Source organism: Salmo salar, chromosome ssa16 (genome assembly GCF_905237065.1).
Source record: "Salmo salar chromosome ssa16, Ssal_v3.1, whole genome shotgun sequence".
NCBI classification, from domain to species: domain Eukaryota; kingdom Metazoa; phylum Chordata; class Actinopteri; order Salmoniformes; family Salmonidae; genus Salmo; species Salmo salar.
In genome coordinates, this window is record NC_059457.1 from 13,383,774 (window position 1) to 13,402,247 (window position 18,474).

The 18,474-nt window shown below is 40.8% G+C and overlaps 1 protein-coding gene across 3 annotated transcripts in view; it reads left to right on the top strand.

Moving 5' to 3' along the window:
* The first annotated feature begins 485 nt into the window (after positions 1 to 485).
* LOC123727792 (chromobox protein homolog 7) overlaps positions 486 to 18,474 on the top strand; it is a 148,867-nt gene continuing 130,878 nt past the window's right edge. For all 3 annotated transcript variants that reach the window (XR_006759676.1, XR_006759677.1, XM_045696986.1), the window contains exon 1: positions 486 to 704. The gene's annotated coding sequence lies outside the window, so the exon portion shown is untranslated. The remainder of the gene's footprint in view (positions 705 to 18,474) is intronic.

An 18,474-nucleotide genomic window follows, 5' to 3' on the forward strand; every position in this document is an offset into this window, starting at 1 on the left:
ATATATATATATATATATACATTTACATTACATTTAAGTCATTTAGCAGACGCTCTTATCCAGAGCGACTTACAAATTGGTGCATTCACCTTATGATATCCAGTGGAACAACCACTTTACAATAGTGCATCTAAATCTTTTAAGGGGGGGGGTTAGAAGGATTACTTTATCCTATCCTAGGTATTCCTTAAAGAGGTGGGGTTTCAGGTGTCTCCGGAAGGTGGTGATTGACTCCGCTGTCCTGGCGTCGTGAGGGAGCTTGTTCCACCATTGGGGTGTCAGAGCAGCGAACAGTTTTGACTGGGCTGAGCGGGAACTGTGCTTCCTCAGAGGTAGGGGGGCCAGCAGGCCAGAGATATATATATATAATATATATATATATATATATATTAGACCGCAATCGTTTTATGATGCAATATTGGGATTCACAAGGATTTGTAAGTGCATTAACTTCAAGACAGTAGCCCACTCTTCCTTCAATCGTGGATAACGACCACCACCCTGTGGAATTTTGATAAAACAGTTTATAGTAATTCTCCAACAGACTGGAGTTTGGGGCGTCGCCTTTATGTTACTGGGACCAATCAGAGATCTGGCAGAAACTTTGTAAACAAGTCTTACACGTTGTGTGAAATAGATTTTATTTGATCGTTTCAGTGAGCTGTATCGTTGGGAAACCCGCAGGACTGGAAGACTTCACTAAGGTAATGGAAAATGTGGTTAAATTTTGTAACAAAATATTTTGCTGCTCATCTTTTATGCTGTTGCATTGAGCTCGAGCGCAAGTGAAACGTTGGCAGACATCCGGTGAGATAGCATAGCTACCTTAATAGTTAAACACATCTCAGTTAACAGCCTACACAAATAATTTCCCTAATTTTCAACTGTAGCAACACAAACTTGAGTTTTGATTGGCAATTGTTATTTTTCAATAATAACCAACTAAACTGTCGTGATAATCGCCAGCCCATTATTGCGCAAGTGTCTGCTTCTCGCTACTATGTAACGTAACGGCTGTTAAATGACAGTGGCTGTAGCCTGTAGCTGTCGGCTACAGCTCTGGCACACACATTCATTGAAGCACCTCAGTCACGGCCCAATAGTCTTCCTTTTGTGACAATAGAAAAGTAAACTAACCATTAATCCTGCTCAGTTCAGTTGTAAATGCTTTTCGAAATTGAGAGATCGGGGGTTTGCTCCTGATGTGTTCAGATTGTGTGAACGAGCCAGCGTAGGCTAAATGATGAGTGGATACCAACTGTCTGGAATAGTTAACACATGATAAAATAATGAAAAATTGGGAGCTATAGGCTATTACATAGGTCAGTGGTTTTCAAACCTCTAGGACCCAAAACGATTCAGAATTTCGTTGTAGCCCTGAGCTCACTTGATTCACCTTTTCAAGGGTTTGATGATTAGGTGAACATTTTACAATCCCCTGTGCTAGCTGTGGAATAATTAAAATGCATGGAACGGCTGGGGGTCCCCAGAGCGGAGGTTTGAAAACCCCTACCATAAGCTACTCCCTCTAGGTCAGGGATCGTAAACTTTGATGGGGTTGGGGGACACCAAAAAAATCTGAAATCATCATGAAGTGCGTCAGTTGCTCACATCTGTGTACCCACATCATATTAGAGCCAGAATACAGTGAGGCGTGTCTGAGATTCAAGATATTGATTTATGGTTGACCCTGAGCTTCCAAGAACGACTGTCCTTTTCAGAACCCATCGTTTCGCCCAGGAAGTGCCAAATGGAGGTTGGGTATATAGATGGTGTCATGGAGAATACATGTTTCTATATTACAATCAATCACCAAAATAATTCCCATTAGAATGCATTTCTAATACTTGTTCAAGAGCACACACTAACGAATTCCCTTTATTCCCCTATGCATTTTCTCATCAGGTGCAAATGGTCTTATTGACAATAATTGTTTTTATTTGTTTATAAATAAATCACACTTTGCAGTGTGATGCAGTGACTTGATAACAGAAATAGTATTATCTGGAATATTTTGTGAATTTTCAAGAAGGAAATGACACATTTTCTCACTTTCATAAGTCACTGTCCTTCACATATCAAACAGCTTTAGTAGAAACAGATTGACGTCACCATATCCTGTCATATCTCAAATACAAAGCGATCACCGCAGTGAAATGGAAATAAGTAAACAAACATTATATGGTCTTGTTTTGTACATGTTGAACTTGTGACAACTTGAAATGATACATTATAGCCTAAAGCCTATGGTAAAATACAAATTGTTTCATTTATTGACAGCAATAAGACAGACTGCTTTTTGACAGAGAAGATTGTGAAGTGAAAATGTTTTTGTTTGTGTGGCAGTCATCACAGTTGTTCTAAGGAGTGGCTCATGTTTTTTTCTCTGTCTTCTGGTAAATGCTATCGATGCGTATATGGTAGTGTTGAGAATTCCCCTATACAGTGCCTTCAGAAAGTATTCACACCCCTTGACTTTTTCCAAATTTTGTGTTACAGCCTGAATTTAAAACGGATTAAATTGAGATTGTGTCACTGGCCTACACACAATACCCCATATTGTCAAAGTGGAATAATGTTTTAAGAAATGTTTACAAATTAAATGAAAAATTAAAAGCTGAAATGTCTTGAGTCAATAAGTATTCAACCCCTTTGTTATGGCAAGCCAAAATAAATTCAGGAGTAAAACAAGTCACATAATAAATTGCATGGACTCACTCTGTGTGCAACAGTAGTGTTTAACATGATTTTTGAATGACTACCTCATCTTTGTACCCCACACATACAAATAATTGTAAGGTCCCTCAGTGAATTTCAAACACAGATTCAACCACAAAGACCAGGGAGGTTTTCCAATGCCTCGCAAAAGGGCACCTATTGGTAGATGGGTAAAAAAAGCAGACATTGAATATCCCTTTGAGCATGGGGAAGTTATGAATTACACGTTGGATGGTGTATCAATACACCCAGTCACTAGAAAGATACAGGCGTTCTTCCAAACTCATTGGATAATGATAATGTTGCGTTGATGAGATAGTAGCTGGGAGCTTGCAATGTCATACTTGTGTGATTTTGTTTGCGGTGGAACGCGTGAGAATTACATGTACTTTCAACCTGTTGGAGAACCCTGATTTAGAGTTTTGGCTGTGATAGGAGAAAACTGAGGATAGATCAACATTGTAGTTACTCCATAACACTAACCTAAAGGACAGAGTGAAAAGAAGGAAGCCTGTACATGATAAAAAAATATTCCAAAACATGCATCCTGTTTGCAACAAGGAACTAAAGTAAAGCTGCAAAAAAAGTGGCAAAGAAAATAACTTTATGTCCTGAATACGTTATGTTTGGGGCAATCCAACACAACACATCAAATATGGAGAGTACCACTCTTCATATTTCCAAGAATGGTGGTGGCTGCATCATGTTATGGGTACATATGCTTGTCATCAGCAATCACTAGGGAGTAAAAAAAACAACAACCTGCAATAGAGCTAAGCATAGGCAAAATCCTAGAGGAAAACCTGGTTCAGTCTGCATTCCAACAGGCACTGGAAGTCAAATTCACCTTTTAGCAGGACAATAACCTAAAACACAAGGCCAAATATACACTGGAGTTGCTTACCAAGTGGCCTAGTTACAGTTTTGACTTAAATTGGCTTGAAAATCTATGACAAGACTTGAAAATTGCTGTCTAGCTAAGATCAACAACCAACTTGGCAGAGCTTGGATAATTTTTTTAAAGAGTAATGTTTAAATATTGTACAATCCAGGTGTGCAAAGCTCTTAGAGACTTACCTAGAAGGAATCACAGCTGTAATCGCTACCAAAGGTGATTTTAACATGTATTGACTCATGGGGTAAAATACTTATGTAATCAAGATACTTTTGGTCATGTAGTGTATGTGGACACCTGCTCGTCGAACATCTAATTCCAAAATCATGGGGATTAATTCGGAGTTGGTCCCCCCTTTGATGCTATAAAAGCCTCAACTCTTCTGGGAAGGCTTTCCACTAGATGTTGGAACATTGCTTCCATTCAGCCACAAGAGGATTAGTGAGGTCGGGCACTGATGTTGGGCAATTAGACCTGGCTCGCAGTCGGCATTCCAATTCATCCCAAAGGTGTTCGATGGGGTGGAGGTCAGGGCTCTGTGCAGGCCAGTCAAGTTCATCCATACCGATCTCGACAAACCATTTCTGTATGGACCTCGCATTGTACACGGGGGCATTGTCATGCTGAAACAGGAAAGGGCCTTCCCCAAACTGTTGCCACAAAGTTGGAAGCGCAGAATCGCCTAGAATGTCATTGTATGCTGTAGCAGTACGATTTTCATTCTCTAGAATTAAGGGGCCTAGCCCGAACCAAGAAAAACAGCCCCAGACCATTATCCCTCCTTCACAAAACTTTGCAGTTGGCACTATGCATTGGGGTGTACCCACATCATATTAGAGCCAGAACACAGTGAGACATGTCTGAGATTCCTCAGTCGTGGCCAAAAGTTTTGAGAATGACACAAATATTAATTTTCACAAAGTTTGCTGCTTCAGTGTCTTTAGATATTTTTGTCAGATGTTACTATGGAATACTGAAGTATAATTACAAACATTTCATAAGTGTCAAAGGCTTTTATTGACAATTACATGAAGTTGATGGAAAGAGTCAATATTTGCAGTGTTGACCCTTTTTCAAGACCTCTGCAATCCACCCTGGCATGCTGTCAATTAACTTCTGGGCCACATCCTGACTGATGGCAGCCCATTCTTGCATAATCAATGCTTGGAGTTTGTAAGAATTTGTGGGTTTTTGGTTTGTCCACCCGCCTCTTGAGGAGTGACCACAAGTTCTCAATGGGATTAAGGTCTGGGGAGTTTCCAGGCCATGGACCCAAAATATCGATGTTTTGTTCCCCGAGCCACTTAGTTATCACTTTTGCCTTATGGCAAGGTGCTTCATCATGCTGGAAAAGGCATTGTTCGTCACCAAACTGTTCTTGGATGGTTGGGAGAAGTTGCTCTTGGAGGATGTGTTGGTACCATTCTTTATTCATGGCTGTGCTCTTAGGCAAAAATTGTGAGTGAGCCCACTCCCTTGGCTGAGAAGCAAACCCACACATGAATGGTCTCAGGATGCTTTACTGTTGGCATGACGCAGGACTGATGGTAGTGCTCACCTTGTCTTCTCCGGACAAGCTTTTTTACGGATGCCCCAAACAATTGGAAATGGGATTCATCAGAGAAAATAACTTTACCCCAGTCCTCAGCAGTCCAATCCCTGTACCTTTTGCAGAATATCAGTCTGTCCCTGATGTTTTTCCTGGAGAGAAGTGGCTTCTTTGCTGCCCTTCTTGACAACAGGCCATCCTCCAAAAGTCTTCGCCTCACCGTGTGTGCAGATGCACTCACACCTACCTGCTGTCATTCCTGAGCAAGCTCTGTACTGGTGGTGCCCCGATCCCGCAGCTGAATCAACTTTAGGAGACGGTCCTGCCGCTTGCTGGATTTTCTTGGGCGCCCTGAAGCCTTCTTCACAACAATTGAACCGCTCTCCTTGAAGTTCTTGATGATCTGATAAATGGTTGATTTAGGTGCAATCTTACTGGCAGCAATATCCTTGCCTGTGAAGCCCTTTTTGTGCAAAGCAGTGATGACGGCACGTGTTTCCTTGCAGGTAACGATGGTTGACAGAGGAAGAACAATGATTCTAAGCACCACCCTCCTTTTGAACCTTCCACTCTGTTATTCGAACTCAATCAGCATGACAGAGTGATCTCCAGCCTTGTCCTCGTCAACACTCACACCTGTGTTAACGAGAGAATCACTGACATGATGTCAGCAGGTCCTTTTGTGTCAGGGCAGAAATGCAGTGGAATTGTTTTTGGGGGACTCAGTTCATTTGCATGGCAAACAGAGACTTTGCAATTAATTGCAATTCATCTGATCACTGTTCATAACATTCTGGAGAAAATGCAAATTGCCATCATACAAACTGCGGAAGCAGACTTTGTGAAAATTAATATTTGTGTCATTCTCAAAACCTTTGGCCATGACTGTAGATGTTGATTTATGGTTGACCTTGCGCTTGCAAGAACGACTGTCCTTTTCAGAACCCATTGTTTTGCCCAGGAATTGCCAGATAGAGGTTAGGTATATTCAGTTGAAGTCGGAAATTTACATACACTTAGGTTGGAGTCATTAAAACTAGTTTTTCAACCACTTCACAAATTTCTTGTTAACCTCTCTGGGTTAGGTGGGACGCTTGCGTCCCACCTACTCAACAGCCAGTGTAATCCCGTGGCGCGATATTCAAATACCTCAAAAATGCAAAAACTTCAATTTTTCAAACATATGACCATTTTAAAGACAAGACTCTCGTTAATCTAACCACACTGTCCGATTTCAAAAAGGCTTTACAAATAAAGTAAAACATTAGATTATGCCAGCAGAGTACCCAGCCAGAAATAATCAGACACCTATTTTTCAAGCTAGCATATAATGTCACATAAACCACAGCTAAATGCAGCACTAACCTTTGATGATCTTCATCAGATGACAACCCTAGGACATTATGTTATACAATACATGCATGTTTTGTTCAATCAAGTTCATATTTATATCAAAAAACAGCTTTTTACATTAGCATGTGACTAGCATGTGACTAGCATTCCCACCGAACACTGCCGGTGAATTTACTAAATTACTCACGATAAACGTTCACAAAAAACATAATAATTATTTTAAGAATTATAGATACAGAACTCCTCTATGCACTCGCTATGTCTGATTTTAAAATAGCTTTTCGGTGAAAGCACATTTTGCAATATTCTCAGTAGATAGCCCGGCATCACAGGGCTAGCTATGTAGACACCCAGCAAGTTTAGCACTCACCAAAGTCAGATTTACTATAAGAAAAATGTTATTACCTTTGCTGTTCTTCGTCAGAATGCACTCCCAGGACTTCTACTTCAATAACAAAATGTTGGTTTGGTCCCAAATAATCCATTGTTATATCCAAATAGCGGCGTTTTGTTCGTACGTTCAAGACACTATCCGAAAGGCTAAATAAGGGTGACGAGCACGGCGCATTTCGTGACAAAAAAAATTCAAAATATTCCATTACCGTACTTCGAAGCATGTCAACCGCTGTTTAAAATCAATTTTTATGCCATTTTTCTCGTAAAAAAGCGATAGTATTCCGACCGGGAAAGCGTGTATACGTACAAAGAGAGAAAATAAAAACATCTCGTGCATGAGCCTGAGTCTCGGAGTACTCTGACCGGCCACTATCCAAACGCGATAATGTGTTTCAGCCTGGGGCTGCCTCGATATCATTCAGCTTTTTCCCGGGCTCTGAGAGCCTATGGGAGCCGTAGGAAGTGTCAAGTTACAGCAAAGATCCTCAGTCTTCAATAAACAGAGACAAGAAGAACAAGATCTTGTCAGAGAGGGCACTTCCTGTAAGGAATCTTCTCAGGTTTTTGCCTGCCATATGAGTTCTGTTATACTCACAGACACCATTCAAACAGTTTTAGAAACTTTAGGGTGTTTTCTATCCAAAGCCAATCATTATATGCATATTCTAGTTACTGGGCAGGAGTAGTAACCAGATTAAATCGGGTACGTTTTTTATCCGGCCGTGTCAATACTGCCGCCTAGCCCTAACAGGTTAACAAACTATAGTTTTGGCAAGTCAGTTAGGACATCTACTTTGTGCATGGCACAAGTAATTTTTCCACCAATTGTTTACCGAAAGATCATTTCACTTATAATTCACTGTATCACAATTCCAGTGGGTCAGAAGTTTACGTACACTATGTTGACTGTGCCTTTAAACAGCTTGGAAAATTCCAGAAAATGATGTCATGGCTTTAGAAGCTTCTGATAGGCTAATTGACATAATTTGAGTCAATTGGAGGTGTACCTGTGGATGTATTTCAAGGCCTACCTTCAAACTCAGTGCCTTTTTGCTTGACATCATGGGAAAATCAAAAGAAATCAGCCAAGACCTCAGAAAACGAATTGTAGACCTCCACAAGTCTGGTTCATCCTTGGGAGCAATTTCCAAATGCCTGAAGGTACCACGTTCATCTGTACAAACAATAGTATGCAAGTATAAACACCATGGGACCACGCAGCCATCATACAGCTCAGGAAGGAGACGCGTTCTGTCTCCTGGAGATGAACGTACTTTGGTGCGAAAAGTGCAAATCAATCCCAGAACAACAGCAAAGGACCTTGTGAAGATGCTGGAGGAAACAGGTACAAAAGTATCTATATCCACAGTAAAAGGAGTCCTATATCGACGTAACCTGAAAGGCTGCTCAGCAAGGAAGCCACTGCTCCAAAACCTCCATAAAAAAGCCAGACTACGGTGTGCAACTGCATATGGGAACAAAGATTGTACTTTTTGGAGAAATGTTCTCTGGTCTGATGAAAAAAGATTTAACTTTTTGGCCATAATGACCATCGTTATGTTTGGAGGAAAAAGGGGGAGGCTTGCAAGCCAAAGAACACCATCCCAACCGTGAAGCATGGGGGTGGCAGCATCATTTTGTGGGGGTGCTTTGCTGCAGGAGGGACTGGTGCACTTCACAAAATAGATGGCATCATGAGGGAGGAAAATTATGTGGATATGTTGAAGCAATATCCTCGAGACATCAGTCAGGAAGTTTGGTTGCAAATGGGCCTTCCAAATGGACAATGACCTCAAGCATACTTCCAAAGTTGTGGCAAAATGGCTTAAGGACAACAAAGTCAAGGTATTGGAGTGGCCATCACAAAGCACTGACCTCAATCCTATAGAAAATTTGTGGGCCGAACTGAAAGTGTGTGCGAGCAAGGAGGCCTACAAACCTGACTCAGTTACACCAGCTCTGTCAGGAGGAATGGGCCAAAATTCACCCAACTTATTGTGGGAAGCTTGTGGAAGGCTACCTAAAACGTTTGACCCAAGTTAAACAATTTGAAGGCATTGCTACCAAAAAACTAATTGTATGTAAACTTCTGACCCACTGAGAATGTGATGAAAGAAATAAAAGCTGAAATAAATAATTCTCTCTACTATTGTTCTGACATTTCACATTCTTAAAATAAAGTGGTGATCCTAACTGACCTAAAACAGGGAATTTTTACTAGGATTAAATGTCAGGAATTGTGAAAAACTGAGTTTAAATGTATTTGGCTAAGGTGTATGTAAACTTCCGACTTCAACTGTAGATGGTGTCATGGAGAATACATGTTTCTATATTACAATCAATCACCAAAATAATTTCCATTAGAACGCATTGGTAGTATTTGTTCAAGAGCACACACTAACGAATTCCCCTTTTCACCCCATGCATTTTCTAATTTGCACACTGAAAGGTGCAAATGGTCTTATTGACAAGAATTGTTTTTATTTGTTTATGAATAAATCACACCTTGCAGGGTGATGCAGCGACTTGAAAACAGAAATAGTATTATCTGGAATATTTAGTGAATTTTCAAGAAGGAAATGACATATTTTCTCACTTTCATAAGTCACTGTCCTTCACATATCAAACAGCTTTAGTAGAAACAGATTGACGTCACCATTTCCTGTCGTATCTCAAATACAAAGAGATCATCGCAGTGAAATGGAAATAAGTAAACAAACAGTACATGGTCTTGTGACAACTTGAAATGATATATTATAGCCTAAAGCCTATGGTAAAATACAAATGGTTTCATTTATTGACAGCAATAAGAGACAGCTTTTTGACAGAGTAGATTGTGAAGTGATCAGTGAAGTGAAAATGTTTGTGTGGCAGTCATCACAGCTGTTCTAAGGAGTGGCTCATGTTTTTTTCTCTGTCTTCTGGTAAATGCTATCGATGCGTATATGGTAGTGTTGAGAATTCCCCTATACAGTGCCTTCAGAAAGTATTCACACCCCTTGACTTTTTCCACATTTTGTGTTACAGCTTGAATTGAAAATTGATTCAATTGAGATTTTGTGTCACTGGCCTACACACAATACCCCATATTGTCAAAGTGGAAATGTTTTTTGAAATGTTTACAAATTTAATACAAAATGAATAGGGGGATAATGCCAATGTTGCATTGATTGGATAGTAGCTGGGAGCTTGCAGTGTCATACTTGTGTGATTTGTTTATGACAATTTGCAGTGGAACATGTGAAAAGAAATGTGGCAAAGAAATGAACTTCATGTCCTGAATACATTATGTTTGGGGTAAATCCAACACAACACATACAATATGAAGAGTACCACTCTTCATATTTCCAAGTATGGTGGTGGCTGCATCATGTTATGGGTACTTGTCATCAGCAATAACTAAAACGTAAAAAAAAAAAATGCAATAGAGGTAAGCATAGGCAAAATCCTAGAGGGAAACCTGGTTCAGTCTGCATTCCAACAGACACTGGGAGTCAAATTCACCTTTCAGCAGGACAATAACCTAAAACACAAGGCCAAATATACACTGGAGTCGCTTACCAAGTGGCCTAGTTACAGTTTTGACTTAAATTGGCTTGAAAATCTATGACAAGACTTGAAAATTGCTGTCTAGTTAAGATCAACAACCAACTTGGCAGAGCTTGGATAATTTTATTAAAGAGTAATGTTTAAATATTGTACAATCCAGGTGTGCAAAGCTCTTAGAGACTTACGTAGAAAGACTCACAGCTGTAACCGCTACCAAAGGTGATTTTAACATGTATTGACTCATGGGGTAAAATACTTATGTAATCAAGATACTTTTGGTCATGTAGTGTATGTGGACACCTGCTCGTCGAACATCTAATTCCAAAATCATGGGGATTAATTCGGAGTTGGTCCCCCCTTTGCTGCTATAAAAGCCTCAACTCTTCTGGGAAGGCTTTCCACTAGATGTTGAAACATTGATGCAGGAACTTGCTTCCATTCAGCCACAAGAGCATTAGTGAGGTTGGGCGATTAGGCCGGGCACTGATGTTGGGCGATTAGGCCGGGCACTGATGTTGGGCGATTAGGCCTGGCTCGCAGTCGGCATTCCATTTCATCCCAAATGTGTCCGATGGGGTTGTCAGGGCTCTGTGCAGGTCAAGTTCTTCCACACCGATCTCGACAAACCATTTCTGTATGGGACCTCGCTTTGTGCGTGGCGGCATTGTCATGCTGAGACAGGAAAGGGCCTTCCCCCAACTGTTGCCACAAAGTTGGAAGCACAGAATTGTTTAGAATGTCATTGTATGCTGTAGAGGTACAATTTCCCTTCACTACAATTAAGCGGCCTAGCCCGAACCAAGAAAAACAGCCCCAGACCATTATCCCTCCTTCACAAAACTTTACAGTTGGCACTATGCATTGGGGCAGGTAGCGTTCTCCTGGCATCTACCAAACCCAGATTCATCCATCGGACTGCCAGATGGTGAAGTGTGATTCATCACTCCAGAGAACGTGTTTCCACTGCTCCAGTCCAATTGCGGCGAACTTTATACCACTCCAGCCGACGCTTGGCATTGCGTATGGTGATATTAGGCTTGTGTGCGACGGCTCGGCCATGAAAACCCATTTCATGAAGCTCCCGACGAACAGTTATTGTGCGGACGTTGCTTCCAGAGGTAGTTTGGAACTCTGTAGTGAGTGTTGCAACCGAGGACAGACTATTTGTATGTGCTTCAGCACTTGGCGATCTCGTTCTGTGAGTTTGTGTGGCCTACCACTTCGCGCCTGAGCCGTTGTTGCTCCTTCACAATTACAGCACTTACAGTTGACCGGGGCAGCTCTAGCAGGGCAGAAATTTGACTAACTGACTTGTTGGAAAGGTGGCATACTATGACGGTGCCACGTTGAAAGTCACTGAGCTCTTCAGTAAGGCCATTCTACTGCCAATGTTTGTCTATGGAGATCGCATGGCTGTGTGCTCGATTGTATACACTTGTCAGCCACGGGTGTGGCTGAAATAGATGAATCCACTAATTTGAAGGGGTGTCCACATACTTTTGTTTACAGTATATATTAGCATTCTAGTTTTTATTAATCTTCTACAAATGATACAATTCTTCTTCCACTTTGACATGAGTATTTTGTGTAAATCATTGACAAAAAATGACAATTAAATCCATTTTTAATCCCACCCTGTAACACAACAAAATGTGGAAAAAGCCAAGGGGTGTGAATACTTTCAAAAGCCACTGTATATCTATGTGGTGTAAGCCCAGCCAATTCCCCTGACATTCTCTAGAGATAGTCGTTGGTGATTCTGTAAAACTCATAGACATCCTCTGCTGAGTTTTTGTTTTAATGTAACAGTAGCCTTGATTATTTTGTTTAGTTAGGAGATATCGCAACCAATGCCTTCATCTACCTTCTGAAGCAGTGCTAAAACACAGTCCAGGTGGGATTTAATTCAATATGTATTATTAGATGATGTGTTCCCTGTTGTACTTAATCAGTAGAAATTGGATAACAGCCTCTCCATTGATTTTTATATGCTCAAATGGTCATGGTCAAATTGTCCTTCAGTTGTTAGCGTGTTAACTTTTATTTTTTTCCTGACCACATGACTTGACATAGAGCAGCGGTAATCCGTCTGATAATTAGCAGGCTGTGTTGCGAATGTCCATGTAAACTTGCAAGATCAGGCGGCTTGCGAGGCTAGACCTGACCAGGAAAATCTCCCATATGGGCAATTTCACAGTAATGGAATTATGCTTTGACTCAGATTTTTCACTTTAATATGAAATATCCTTCTTTTGCATATTTGGATATTATTTTACACACTGGCTATTATTGTAATGAGCTCCGTCCCAAACAAGACCACATTTGGTTGGTCCGGGCCAGAAGAAATCTGAAACAATCATTGACGTCTGTTTCACAAGTTTTTTTTTTTGTGCACGCTGACACGGTCGCCAGGTGTACAATGTTTCCTCCTTCCTCCCGTGTGGCTGGCTTCCGGGTTGGATGGGCATTGTGTCAAGAAGCAGTGCGGCTTTGTCGGGTTGTGTTTCGGAGGACGCATGGCTCTCGACCTTCGCCTCTCCCGAGTCCGTACGGGAGTTGCAGCGATGAGACCAGACTGTAACTACTACCAATTGGATACCACGAAATTGGGGTGAAAAAAAAAGTATGTACAATGTATGCATCCAGTCTTTTTTTAGGGGGTACATTAGGAGAGGAGTCAGAGCTAAAAAGCCCTAAAAAGGCATAGCGCCTCAAGTACTTTGTTTTTGTGTGTTTTTTTTGTTAAATACTATAACTATGTATTTATACGATGATCCTTCCATTCTATGGAATGCCCACAGCCCTCATATGTCATGTCTGTTAAAATATTTTACTTGGTTATTCAATGATAGTGTCACAGTTTTCTCCTTCATCTGAAGATGTCTCAAATACGCAGCGGATTGCGTGCTCAACATCATTTTTAATAAATTATGATGTACACGGACAAAACAATAAACACGAATGAACCGGTGACAGTTTTACAGGCTATACATAAATCTAGCAGTGTAAAATAAAACAACCCACAACCCCAAGAGAAAAACACACCTAATATATGACTCCCAATCAGGAACAACGATATCCAGCTGTTCCTGATCGAGAGTCACAAGACTAACACAGAAACAGAACTAGAAACTACATACAACACACAACTTCTGCCACGTCCTGACCAAATACTAAACAACTACTCCCTCTGCTGGTCAGGACGTGACAGATAAGGTTAAGTTTGATTTTGTACAAGTAAAGACCAACAAAAAACGTATCACAAGGAATATCCACGGGCTCCATTATGAAAAATAAAAAAAGCAGGTGGTTCTCGAACACCTAAAGATAAAAAAAGAGACATTTTACATTTGAAGAGGAGCTGAGTTGTAGAGACCTATGCTGCCACATACTGTAGTAACAGCAGAGGTGTAGCCATCCTGATAAATAAGAATACACAATTTTCCCTTATATCCAAGCATATGGACCAAGAATGCCATTTTCTAATGTTGAATTGTACCTCCTTACATGGTGAAAAATACACATTGATTTAATTGTATATCCCACCATGGGCAAATCTGTTTTTTTTTTAGATAGCGTTCAAGATATTATTTTAGCAGGTGACCTAAATCACACATTTGATAAGATTGACAGACGTAGTAATTGAAAAGGCAAATTTAAGGGAGCCTCCAAAGAGGCTGAAAAATTTCAACATTACAAATAATTTATAAGACACCTGGAAATTACTATTCCCACTGACAAAAGACTATTCCTTTTTTTCTAAAAGTAAGAAAAGCTATTCAAGAATTGGCTCAAATTCATGATATACTGTAGTGATACCGAATCATTCTCCGGTATCATGCTTAATTACAACAATAAATAATAATAGAACAATAGAATTTGGAGAATGAACAGAGCGCATCTTCTGGACCCGAATTCGATTAAATATGTAAATGAAGAAAAAAATAACTTTACCATTACAAATGTAGACAGAGGAAAGCTGGCCCCCTATATAATTTGTGATCTCTTTAAAGCGTACATTAGGGTAATGATAATCATACTCTGCAAAAGTTAAATATGATTTAGATATTACAATTAAGAAAAATTATTCAATATCTTAGAAAAGGGTAAAGAAAATAACATTTCTGAACTTAAGCAGGTATATGATCTTTTACTTCTGAAAAGAGCCAACAACTGCAGGTGAAACTCAAATGAAGCATTCTACTTAATTACAAATAACGACAATTTTTTACATTTATATTAACATTTATATAAATCAGAATTAAAAACAGTGGGACGGATCCTATAGCCTTCTTAGAGTCAACAACTCTGATGCAACTAAACTCAGCAAAAAAACGTCCTTTCACTGTCAACTGCGTTTATTTTCAGCAAACTTAACATGTGTAAATATTTGTATGAACATAAGGTTCAACAACTGAGACAAACTGAACAAGTTCCACAGACATGTGACTAACAGAAATTGAATGTGTCCCTGAGCAATGGGGTGGGGGGGTCAAAATCAAAAGTAACAGTCAGTATCTAGTGTGGCCAGATGCACTGCAATAATTAATGTATCTCCTCCTCATGGACTGTACCAGATTTGCCAGTTCTTGCTGTGAGATGTTACCCCACTCTTCCACCAAGGCACCTACAAGTTCCCGGACATTTCTGGAGAGAATGGCCCTAGCCCTCACCCTCCGATCCAACAGGTCCCAAACGTGCTCAATGGGATTGAGATCCGGGCTCTTCGCTGGCCATGGCAGAACACTGACATTCCTGTTTTGCAGGAAATCACGCACAGAACGAGCAGTATGGCTGGTGGAATTGTCATGCTGGAAGGTCATGTCAGGATGAGCCTGCAGGAAGGGTACCACATGAGGGAGGAGGATGTCTTCCCTGTAACACACAGCGTTGAGATTGCCTGCAATGATAACAAGCTCAGTCCAAGGATGCTGTGGCACACCGCCCCAGACCATGACGGACCCTCCACCTCCAAATCGATCCCGCTCCAGAGTACAGGCCTCGGTGTAATGCTCATTCCTTCAACGATAAACGCAAATCCGACCATCACCCCTGGTGAGACAAAACCGCGACTCGTCAGTGAAGAGCACTTTTTGCCAGTCCTGTCTGGTCCAGTGACGGTGGGTTTGTGCCCATAGGCGACGTTGTTGCCGGTGATGTCTGGTGAGGACCTGCCTTACAACAGGCCTACGAGCCCTCAGGCCAGCCTCTATTGCGGACAGTCTGAGCACTGATGGAGGGATTGTGCATTCCTGGTGTAACTCGGGCAGTTGATGTTGCCATCCTGTACCTGTCCCGCAGGTGTGATGTTTGGATGTACCGATCCTGTGCAGGTGTTGTTACACGTGGTCTGCCACTGCGAGGACGATCGGCTGTCCGTCCTGTCTTCCTGTAGCGCTGTCTTAGGCGTCTCACAGTACAGACATTGCAATTTATTGCCCTGGCCTCATCTGCAGTCCACATGCCTACTTGGAGCATGCCTAAGGCACGTTCACACAGATGAGCATGGACCCTGAGCATCTTTCTTTTGGTGTTTTTCAGAGTCAGTAGAAAGGCCTCTTTAGTGTCCTTCGTTTTCATAACTGTGACCTTAATTGCCTACCTTCTGTAAGCTGTTAATGTCTTAACGACCGTTACACAGGTGCATGTTCATTAATTGTTTATAGTTCATTGAACAAGCATGGAAACAGTGTTTAAACCCTTTACAATGAAGATCTGTAAAGTTATTTGGATTTTTACAAATTATGTTTGGAAGACAGGGTCCTGAAAAAGGGAGTTTAAAAGAGTTTATCAGCAGACAATTTGTTTTTTTAAAGAATCACCCAAGAAGAAATATTAGATACTGTTAAAACATTTGCACGGAGAAAAGCACCAGGAATGTATGGCGTTCCCATGGAATTCTATGGAACATTTTGGGACAAAGTAGGCCCCCTATTTACAGGATTGACAACACACGTCACTTAATTCAGTACAGCCTAGTTCCATGTATCAAACAGTTATATTAAAACCAGGAAAATCTGGAGAGTCCCCTGCACATAATATATCCGTAAGTTTAATAAATTGTGACAATGAAATACTAAAAAAGCTTATAAGCAATAGAATAGCAAAAGTCTTACCAGACTTGATACATATCAATCAAACAGGGTTTATTAAAAATATACACTTACAAACAAATACAAGAACAGTTTCAGTTTAATACAATTAACCTAAAACAAGATATACAGTATATTTATCAATAATGGCTGTTGATCTGAAATAATACATTTAATACAAATATTGTATAAATATCCTCAAGTAAAAATATACATGAATAATACATTATCTGATGAAATTGTTTTAGAAAGGGGCACAAGACAGGGATGTTCCTTCTTCCCCCTCCTGTTTGCACCGGCAATTGAACAGCTTGCAGAAAGAATTAAGACTCAAACGTAACAGGTATTGGTAAACATTAATATAAATTAAACTTATTTGCAGATGATCTCCTGTTATACCACATCACCAATATTGAAAACTCAATGCCCCCTTTGCTAAAATATTTTTGAGAATACAAAAAATCTCAGGTTATACAATTAACGTAGAAAAAAAAAGAATAATGGCAAAAGAATATGTTAGCGTGTGTCCCCTTTCACATTTGCATCAGATGCATATCATCCCGCAAGGTGCACAAACATAAGCACCAAGGATTGATAAAAGGTTGCATAAACAATTGTAAAGCATGAATTGCATGAAGAAATATTCATGGGAATATATCCATGTAAAAATATAACAATATTTGTTTAGATAGAATTATACAAAACATATCCTTGACTCTACAAAGTCCTAGTGTAAAACGTGGGCCCAAAGCTAATTTTTGATACTTCCAACCAATGACGCACCAACATTCTAACAGTCTAATAAACACATTTAATATATGCTATAGGAAGAATAATAATGTGGTTGTGGTTATAAAGGTCTTCGGTAACAATTCAAAGCTGAAACACAATTATGATAATTACGTTGTTTGCTCTATAACCTGTTAGTTCATATGATTTTCCACCTTGAGATATATATTAGGCCTAAAGTCGAAACAATAACAAGACAGAGTTTCAGAATAAATACAACCACACCTTTTGTTTCATCACTAAACTGGAGATTAACATCTGTCATGGCAGGAGTCCACAAAGCATATAACAAACAGTTACATTACCTACAGCAGGGATGTGCAACTTTGATGGGGGTGGGTGCCACAAAAAAATCTGAACTCATCACGAGGGGCCGCAGTTGCTCGCGGGTCTGTGTACCATTACATTACATTACATTTAAGTCATTTAGCAGACGCTCTTATCCAGAGCGACTTACAAAATGGTGCATTCACCTTATGATATCCAGTGGAACAACCACTTTACAATAGTGCATCTAGGGGTTAGAAGGATTACTTTATCCTATCCTAGGTATTCCTTAAAGAGGTGGGGTTTCAGGTGTCTCCGGAAGGTGGTGATTGACTCCGCTGTCCTGGCGTCGTGAGGGAGCTTGTTCCACCATTGGGGTGCCAGAGCAGCGAACAGTTTTGACTGGGCTGAGCGGGAACTGTGCTTCCTCAGAGGTAGGGGGGCCAGCAGGCCAGTGGTGGATGAACGCAGTGCCCTTGTTTGGGTGTAGGGCCTGATCAGAGCCTGAAGGTATGGAGGTGCCGTTCCCTTCACAGCTCCGTAGGCAATCACCATGGTCTTGTAGCGGATGCGAGCTTCAACTGGAAGCCAGTGGAGAGAGCGGAGGAGCGGGGTGACGTGAGAGAACTTGGGAAGGTTGAACACCAGACGGGCTGCGGCGTTCTGGATGAGTTGTAGGGGTTTAATGGCACAGGCAGGGAGCCCAGCCAACAGCGAGTTGCAGTAATCCAGACGGGAGATGACAAGTGCCTGGATTAGGACCTGCGCCGCTTCCTGTGTGAGGCAGGGTCGTACTCTGCGAATGTTGTAGAGCATGAACCTACAGGATCGGGTCACCGCCTTGATGTTAGTGGAGAACGACAGGG